This window comes from Mytilus californianus, unplaced genomic scaffold (assembly GCF_021869535.1).
Source record: "Mytilus californianus isolate M0D057914Y unplaced genomic scaffold, xbMytCali1.0.p SCAF_3, whole genome shotgun sequence".
NCBI lineage: Eukaryota > Metazoa > Mollusca > Bivalvia > Mytilida > Mytilidae > Mytilus > Mytilus californianus.
In genome coordinates this window covers 106,396,289-106,405,312 of record NW_026262679.1, presented here as the reverse complement: position 1 = coordinate 106,405,312, position 9,024 = coordinate 106,396,289, and positions in this window count along the sequence as shown.

Sequence of the window (9,024 nt, the reverse complement as noted above, 5' to 3'; positions counted from 1 at the left end):
AGTGTCACACAAAACAACCATTTCATGTATAGATTTACTTACCGCTTTGGTTGTTTAAAAAAGGTGTCCAAGTCACCTATCGGATGGGGGAATCAGTATAAAAAGAAATCAGAGTATGTGTTTAATTAATGAATATGATAAATTGCCATATTCAATACAATATAAGCAGATAACGATAGTTTGTTTGGTTTTTATTTTTTTGAAAAGGGGGGGCGTACGCCCATTACGCCCTTACCTGGACCCGCCCCTGGTTTATCTGCTGCGAACATATGCGATTATATGGAATTATATATCATATATTTTTTTCATTTTTTTAATTTTTTTGTCGAAATGATGTGGATGCTTGAGCATCTGAGCATACATGCAAGCTACGCCACTGTCGTACGTCTTTTTTCCCGATTCACGGTTCATCAAGCCGCTATCCATTTATTGGTCAATATATTTGGCGGGTAAATTCTATTGTTCTATTTTTTCTTATGAGGGAAGTCATGCTTTTGAAGTTAACACCTTACACTGAACTGGTTGTTTGAAAATTAACAACTATTTAATATCTTGACTTTGTGGTTGGAAATTTATTATCAGTCAGGTCAGTCTTATTCTTTCTTTACTGACATCACAAAAATGGCCCTGTAACTGTGTAATTTAATGTTTACACATTATGAATGTTTAGCTTGAATGTCGAGAACGAGTTAAAACACATGAAGACTTTATATGTTACGACCACTTTTAAATATATTTAGGGGACAACCATTGTTTTCTGGTGAGGTATTTTTTTCTCGGACGAAAGTTTCATTTTTGCCTCCTGCTGGGCCTTTTGTTCAAAATTGTTTATTAGCCTGTATTTTGTTTCGGAAGAAAATTCATATCCTTCCTGTTTATGGCTAAATTATGTCTTTTATTGTAACCAGTCCAGGATATTCATTTCGAGTCCAAAATCATCCTGCCAATAAAAGTTGACACATTTAAATGAGCGAATATGCAGATCGAGTAGACCGGTATGAATGCTGTAATTTAAGTGTAATTCGATTAGTGTAAAAAATTAAAGAACGCAGAAGTTACCGCCCCGCCACTCTGTTGTTGAATTATTTTTTTTAATCAACTGATCAATACAAATGGCAATTACTAGATCCTAAAGACTGCTGCAATTTTTATAAAAAAAAAATAATTGAAAAGATATATGAGCCATGAATGTGTACCATTTGCAATAAGAAAGTAGGTTGATACTTTTAAAATATCTTCCATTTGAGGAAATTATTTACTGTTTGAGGAATTTTTTCCCATTTGTTGTATTTTCTGAATTTAATCCAATTGAAAACCTTGTAACATAGGTTCATGTAACTTCACCCCAAAATGTAATGTATTGAAATGCAGCAAGGTGAGTAATATATTTCCTCCTTAAACAGATCATTCTAACTTAATTTTCAACAACACTGACTTTTATGATATACATCTCATTCAAGTTCAGTTTTTGGATTCTAAGTTTATGAGAGTTGAAGTCATCTTATATAATGGTGACTTTTATGATATACATCTCATTCAAGTTCAGTTTTTGGATTCTAAGTTTATGAGAGTTGAGGTCATCTTATATAATGGTGTTATTATATGTATCTGGGGAGTACGGAGTGAGGATATATCGATTTCTCCCCAATGGAAGGCTGGCAAATAGAGCTGAGTGACAGTATAACAACTTCCCCCATGGTAGCCCTAGTGAAAAGGATATCTGAGAAACAGTATAGAAACTTATCCAATGGTAGCTCCCATTAATACAGCATTTTTTTTTAAATATAAAATATCAGAAAGTAGGGGCTGTGGTACTTTGGATTTCTCTACCATTAAAAACTGGCCAGAGATATAGCCAAGAGTCCTGAAAGTGGCTTTAAATATTAGTGTTCAATCAATCATTAGAAATTAGTGAAACACATATGGATTGGTGTTTCTGTCTATTACACACATATTCAGGACGAGAACATGGAAGTTAACCTGCATGTACTAGACTCACAATTGACTTTTAGCTTGCAAAGTTCACAAGTCAACAGTCTGAAGGAAGACCTTGGACACGTAACCAGAAACACTCCGACTCCAAACAACTATTTTTTTATCACTGAAATTGCCTTTTTACCTTGTTGAGAATTGATCCTACAACCTCTTGCACACTGCCAGGTTGTGTTTACTGAACAGTGAAGATGTGGTGATGATGACTCATCAGTGTCTTAATTAAATTGGATAACATTCTTAAAAAAAAAAGTTGAATAAAACATAAACTTTATATGATTTTTATAGAAAAACATACTTTAGTTGAAAAAAAACATAAAATTGTCACAGTTTTAAACATTAACTATAAAACCAATATTTTAGAGAAACCCAACAACGTGGCAGAGTAAGCAATGTTTGTACATGTGTTACACAGCTCTTGCAGTTTCTGAGAGATATGGTAAGACTACGGTTATAATTGAACATGGTAAGTAATTTTTTGTGGCATTATTGATACTACAAGTAAATACAAAGTACAGAAGTACTGAACATCGGATGACTGCAAGTTTTTGTGGATGGTCACAAGCACTTGTCTCACAAAAAAAAATTACATCTCTATACCTGAAAGTGAGGTTAATGTACAGATAGATTTTTTTTTCTTAGACAAGTTCATGCGTGGATGATAAATAAATGACAGGGAATTCAACTTCACCGTAATAAATATGATATTGAAGTGATACAAATCAGTATACTCTGGTTTGTTGTTATATATTATATAAATAATTGTATATTATAGTTGCATGTATATATAATTTTCATCCATTTGTATATCATTCTATTCTACTATATTAATAATAGTGCAGTGCAAGTGCATGGTGGACACTTCTGTAATAATTCGATTTTTCTAATTGATTGGATTTGAGTAGGCATTCTGTACAAAACTATAAAATTTTTATCACATGATTTTGATACACCTGTTTATGGGACGTATTATGGTATACTGTTGTCCGTCTGTCCGTTGTCAACGTGTCTGACAATAACTAAAAAACGCTTTAACCAATTGTAATGAAACTTTGGTGAATTGTTTATATCTATTCAAGTAAGCTCTCATTTGATTTTTCGGGCTTATCATATTTGCACTCATGACGCAGCTCATTAATTTAATATGCATCTAATTAGAAACCTTCTCATTGGCCTATAATATTTCAGATTGTTTCTTTTTCAGTTCCTAAGGTACTTTAATTTTTTTTTACAAGTTGACATTTAATTAATGGGAGATAATTCTGACCACAAGATGTTTATTTTTATTTATGTGTGATAAACAGATTGATTCTTCCAGATTAATTTGTAAACTTTTATTTCAATTGATAGTTTTCGTATAGCTATTTCTGTAAATTCAGAAATTATTGTGTACATTTATTATTTCGATTTTTGAAGAATGGACAAAAATGTGGGATTAATGAAAAACCACATACAGATTTATGAATCAGATATCAGAATGCGAGTTCTTATTATAGGGATACTCACCTAGTTGCATTATTCGCATTAAAGGGGCATAAGCTGTCAAATTCATGTTCACCGATTTGACTCAAATTCTTATATTCGACTTATAACATACTAAAATGCATGTCCAAACAAACAGAAATTGAAATTATTGCATTACCCTTAGCCATGCTTACATCAATGAAAGATTTTGTTTGCATTTTTCCAGAACATGAAGTATATGATGTAGGATGTCATTGTTAAAACACAAGTCATTATGAGTAACAGCATGGAGACTCCCTATTAGAGCACGTACTAACATGTCCAAAGTGTATCCTACATCATACAACATCTTGCTTAGAATGTAATGTTCTTATATTCATATTTTCAAAGAAGGACTTTTATTTTAAAAGATTTTTATAATACTCATTTCTTCTCTAAACAACTACCACACAAAAAACTGCACCTTGACTGATACATGGACTAATGACAAAATATATAAATGATATGTAACTAATGACCACAGTTAGAAGGTCCACCAGTGGTAGCATCTCTAAAGGGAGGTTGCAGGATGAAATCACATGTTTGTTAGTTGCATTGAACTATTCAGTTCATTAAAACATCTGACTGACTTTGACTGAAGACATCCAGAGTATAAATGAGTTTGTTTCAAACAGATATTTTAAGTGTTAACAAGATTTTAGTTCAATATTTATTAAAGGTTTCATTTAAAAATTTTCATTATTGAAAAGGCAAGCAGAGTACATTTTTTTTTTTCAGTATAACTTTTTATTGAATCAGTAATCTGTTTGTTTACTTGTAAACATTTGAAAAGTACCACAGCGACTGAAAAAGAACCAATCATTGTCAAAATGTTGGAAAATATTTTAAAAAAATGTGCAACTTGAAAGTTGTGTAAGAAATGTTAATACGGTACCAATAATTTTATTTATTTTGTATAATCAGTCTCTAAAGATACTGAACAGATGACTTCATATTTGGTCTGCAGCTCAACAATGACTAGTTGTAAAGTGTGAGCATGTTTTGATCTGTCATTCCCCTACTTCCTGTACGCCTATACTTTGAATTTTTCAATATATATGGTATGAACTAAATAAAATGTCTCGCCCTCAATCTTTTTTCAAAGACTACACAACTAAAGCATGTATATATATCCAACTACAATTTTAACTATAATCTATATGGTGGATTTTTTTTTTAAATTATCAATAAAAATTGGGTGGTTTCTGTAGAATCGGATTCTGAATAATAATGACTTTTTTTAATTTCCAATTATACCAAGGATGGCAGAAGAACCAACAGAAAGTGAAAAGACTTGAAAAAAATGTAGGCAGTGTAAGTAATATAAAGTAATTTTGCTGTTTGTGGTGTTTCCTTTAATTAGCTTGTTACCTCCAAATGGGATGACAGTCATCGATGTTGAGATGGCCTCCGTCGCTGCCTCTGATGTCTGTAGATTCTGAAGAATAATAACTTTCTTTTATTAATAGATAAGAGAGCGAAAATGTCAACTATACTTTGTGTATACAACAAAGAAACCCTTAAGAGCTATTTTCCTAATGCTTGTAGTTTAAAGATTTAGATGGCTTGCTTGCTTTGCTTGTATAAATGTTTGCTCAAGCATTGTAGTTAAGATTGACATCTGCAATCAATAGATAGGCGGGGCTTCAGCTTGTATACATTATACTCTGCATTATACTTAACATCCAATAACATTTAAGTATGAGTATAATGTATACAAGCTGAAGCCCCACCTTATAATCTATTGATTGCAGATGTCAATCCTAATTACAATGCTTGAGCAAACATTTATACAAAATGCTTTAAATTGTGTATATCTAATGAAAACTTTCAACTATTGTCTATATGGTTGATTTTTTGGTAAATTATGTATAAAAATGTTGTGATTTCTGTAGATTCTGAATAATAATAACTTTCTTTTATTTCAATTATACCAAGGAGAGCAGAAAAACCAGCAGAAAGTGAAAGACTTGAAGAAATTTAGGCAAGTAGATTGTTTAATTGATTGTTTCTTTCTGACTTCCCCATTAAAGAAGAAGAAAAATAGATAAGAGAGCGAAAATGTCAAATATACTTTGTGTATACAACAAAGAAACCCTTAAGAGCTATTTTCCTAATGCTTGTAGTTTAAAGATTTAGTTGGCTTGCTTGCTTTACTTGTATAAATGTTTGCTCAAGCATTGTTAAGATTGACATCTGCAATCAATAGATAGGCGGGGCTTCAGCTTGTATACATTATACTCTGCATTATACTTAACATCCAATAACATTTAAGTATGAGTATAATGTATACAAGCTGAAACCCCACCTATCTATTGATTGCAGATGTCAATCTTAATTATAATGCTTGAGCAAACGTTTATACAAAATGCTTTAAATTGTGTATATCTAATGAAAACTTTCAACTATTGTCTATATGGTTGATTTTTTGGTAAATTATGTATAAAAATGTTGTGGTTTCTGTAGATTCTGAATAATAATAACTTTCTTTTATTTCCAATTATACCATGGAGAGCAGAAAAACCAGCAGAAAGTGAAAGACTTGAAGAAATTTAGGCAAGTAGATTGTTTAAATGATTGTTTCTTTCTGACTTCCCCATTAAAGAAGAAAAATAGATAAGAGAGCGAAAATGTCAAATATACTTTGTATACAACAAAGAAACCCTTAAGAGCTATTTTCCTAATGCTTGTAGTTTAAAGATTTAGTTGGCTTGCTTGCTTTACTTGTATAAATGTTTGCTCAAGCATTGTAATTATGATTGACATCTGCAATCAATAGATAGGCGGGGCTTCAGCTTGTATACATTATACTCTGCATTATACTTAACATCCAATAACATTTAAGTATGAGTATAATGTATACAAGCTGAAGCCAACCTATCTATTGATTGCAGATGTCAATCATAATTACAATGCTTGAGCAAACATTTATACAAAATGCTTTAAATTGTGTATATCTAATGAAAACTTTCAACTATTGTCTATATGGTTGATTTTTTGGTAAATTATGTATAAAAATGTTGTGAGTTCTGTAGATTCTGAATAATAATAACTTTCTTTTATTTCCAATTATACCAAGGAGAGCAGAAAAACCAGCAGAAAGTGAAAGACTTGAAGAAATTTAGGCAAGTAGATTGTTTAATTGATTGTTTCTTTCTGACTTCCCCATTAAAGAAGAAGAAAAATAGATGAGAGCGAAAATGTCAAATACACTTTGTATACAACAAAGAAACCCTTAAGAGCTTTTTTCCTAATGCTTGTAGTTTAAAGATTTAGTTGGCTTGCTTGCTTTACTTGTATAAATGTTTGCTGAAGCATTGTAGTTAAGATTGACATCTGCAATCAATAGATAGGCGGGCGTTCAGCTTGTATACATTATACTCTGCATTATACTTAACATCCAATAACATTTAAGTATGAGTATAATGTATACAAGCTGAAACCCCACCTATCTATTGATTGCAGATGTCAATCTTAATTACAATGCTTGAGCAAACATTTATACAAAATGCTTTAAATTGTGTATATCTAATGAAAACTTTCAACTATTGTCTATATGGTTGATTTTTTGGTAAATTATGTATAAAAATGTTGTGATTTCTGTAGATTCTGAATAATAATAACTTTTTCTTTTATTTCCAATTATACCAAGGAGAGCAGAAAAACCAGCAGAAAGTGAAAGACTTGAAATTTAGGCAAGTAGATTGTTTAATTGATTGTTTCTTTCTGACTTCCCCATTAAAGAAGAAGAAAAATAGATAAGAGAGCGAAAATGTCAAATATACTTTGTGTATACAACAAAGAAACCCTTAAGAGCTATTTTCCTAATGCTTGTAGTTTAAAGATTTAGTTGGCTTGCTTGCTTTACTTGTATAAATGTTTCCTCAAGCATTGTAGTTAAGATTGACATCTGCAATCAATAGATAGGCGGGGCTTCAGCTTGTATACATTATACTCTGCATTATACTTAACATCCAATAACATTTAAGTATGAGTATAATGTATACAAGCTGAAACCCCACCTATCTATTGATTGCAGATGTCAATCTTAATTACAATGCTTGCGCAAACATTTATACAAAATGCTTTAAATTGTGTATATCTAATGAAAACTTTCAACTATTGTCTATATGGTTGATTTTTTGGTAAATTATGTATAAAAATGTTGTGATTTCTGTAGATTCTGAATAATAATAACTTTCTTTTATTTCCAATTATACCAAGGAGAGCAGAAAAACCAGCAGAAAGTGAAAGACTTGAAGAAATTTAGGCAAGTAGATTGTTTAATTGATTGTTTCTTTCTGACTTCCCAATTAAAGAAGAAGAAAAATAGATAAGAGAGCGAAAATGTCAAATATACTTTGTATACAACAAAGAAACCCTTAAGAGCTATTTTCCTAATGCTTGTAGTTTAAAGATTTAGTTGGCTTGCTTGCTTTGCTTGTATAAATGTTTGCTCAAGCATTGTAGTTAAGATTGACATCTGCAATCAATAGATAGGCGGGGCTTCAGCTTGTATACATTATACTCTGCATTATACTTAACATCCAATAACATTTAAGTATGAGTATAATGTATACAAGCTGAAGCCCCACCTATCTATTGATTGCAGATGTCAATCTTAATTACAATGCTTGAGCAAACATTTATACAAAATGCTTTAAATTGTGTATATCTAATGAAAACTTTCAACTATTGTCTATATGGTTGATTTTTTGGTAAATTATGTATAAAAATGTTGTGATTTCTGTTGATTCTGAATAATAATAACTTTCTTTTATTTCCAATTATACCAAGGAGAGCAGAAAAACCATCAGAAAGTGAAAGACTTGAAGAAATTTAGGCAAGTAGATTGTTTAATTGATTGTTTCTTTCTGACTTCCCCATTAAAGAAGAGGAAAAATAGAAAAGAGAGCGAAAATGTCAAATATACTTTGTATACAACAAAGAAACCCTTAAGAGCTATTTTCCTAATGCTTGTAGTTTAAGATTTAGTTGGCTTGCTTGCTTTGCTTGTATAAATGTTTGCTCAAGCATTGTAGTTAAGATTGACATCTGCAATCAATAGATAGGCTGGGCTTCAGCTTGTATACATTATACTCTGCATTATACTTAACATCCATTAACATTTAAGTATGAGTATAATGTATACAAGCTGAAGCCCCACCTATCTATTGATTGCAGATGTCAATCTTAATTACAATGCTTGAGCAAACATTTATACAAAATGCTTTAAATTGTGTATATCTAATGAAAACTTTCAACTATTGTCTATATGGTTGATTTTTTGGTAAATTATGTATAAAAATGTTGTGATTTCTGTAGATTCTGAATAATAATAACTTTCTTTTATTTCCAATTATACCAAGGAGAGCAGAAAAACCAGCAGAAAGTGAAAGACTTGAAGAAATTTAGGCAAGTAGATTGTTTAATTGATTGTTTCTTTCTGACTTCCCCATTAAAGAAGAGGAAAAATAGATAAGAGAGCGAAAATGTCAAATATACTTTGTATACAACAAAGAAACCCTT